Below are 1,263 nucleotides of genomic sequence, written 5' to 3' on the forward strand. Positions count from 1 at the left end.
CAGTTCTTTGCTGTGTGGACCTTTCCGCGTGGCAGCTTGTTTCATGAAAGCCTGCAAGCTGAGAAGGCGATGGAGAGCATATGCCAGCAAGAGGTAAGTCACAGTCTTATGTAACCTAATCACAGAAGTGACAACCCATTAACGTCATATTTTATTGGTTATAGCAGTTACTCAAGGGGAAGGGATGACACAAGGCTGTGAATACCAGGAGGTGAGAATCACTGGGGCCATCTTAGAAGCTGCTGACCACAAAGGCTATCTGGCAACATAAAAGGAGAGTCTACCTGAGGGTGAAATTAGCCCAGAGGCAGACAAAGCTGAGAAATGGAGGGAGACAGATACTTACGACACCACTTAAGCCTATGGATCCAGATGGTTCTGAAGCCAACAACCCATTGACATCCTCATATCTGAATTACAATCATGTGTTACTTAATGGTGGGGATACATTCTGAGAAATACATCGTTAGGCAGTTTCGTCACTGTGCGAACGTCATAGAGTGAACTTACACAAACCTAGGTGGTATAGCCTACTGCACACCTAGGCTGTATGGGACTAATCTTATGGGACCGCTGTCATATATGTGGTCCATTGTTGACCGAAACATCATTATGTATGACTATAATTACAAACTTTAAAGATTCCATTTGCGTTGGGTTTTATCCACTTACAACTGAAAGAGTTCTAATTAACATAAAAATGACTTGGTCAGATTCTTTGGGTTTCTTGGGACAGAGATGTGTTGAGGTCACCTTAAGAACAAGGTGTTTGCCGAGAGGCTGCTCGTGTTCTGGCGCCCTCCTGGAGCCCTGTCACGGAGTGGGTCAGTTCTGGAGGGTGGAGGCTCTCTGTCTCTCCAGGTGTCCATTTTCCTCTGTGAATCTGCTCTCTTCCCACTGCCAATAGGCCATTTCTCCTCCTTATGATATATTCTTTTACTCATACTCCCTGCTGCCTCAGATTTCCAGCTTGCACAAGGCTCTTAATGGCCCCTCTGCACCCCCTGTACATCTTCTCCCTTCTGCATTAGCTCCTACTGTTTATACCTGCCTGATTCTCCTCATATACTAGTGCAGATACAAGAGGTCAAATCTGATCAGTCCAGGTCATCCTGTTGAGCCAGGCTGTTTCATAGGTGGTTTGACAAGCCTGTGGATTGGCTGTCACGTGGGCATGGCAGGCATTGTGTGGCTTGTCTTGTCTAAGACACAGACGAGCCACTTTTCATTAAGATGGTGCAGATTCTGGTTTGAATAATCACT

This window comes from Equus quagga, chromosome 15 (genome assembly GCF_021613505.1).
Source record: "Equus quagga isolate Etosha38 chromosome 15, UCLA_HA_Equagga_1.0, whole genome shotgun sequence".
NCBI lineage: Eukaryota > Metazoa > Chordata > Mammalia > Perissodactyla > Equidae > Equus > Equus quagga.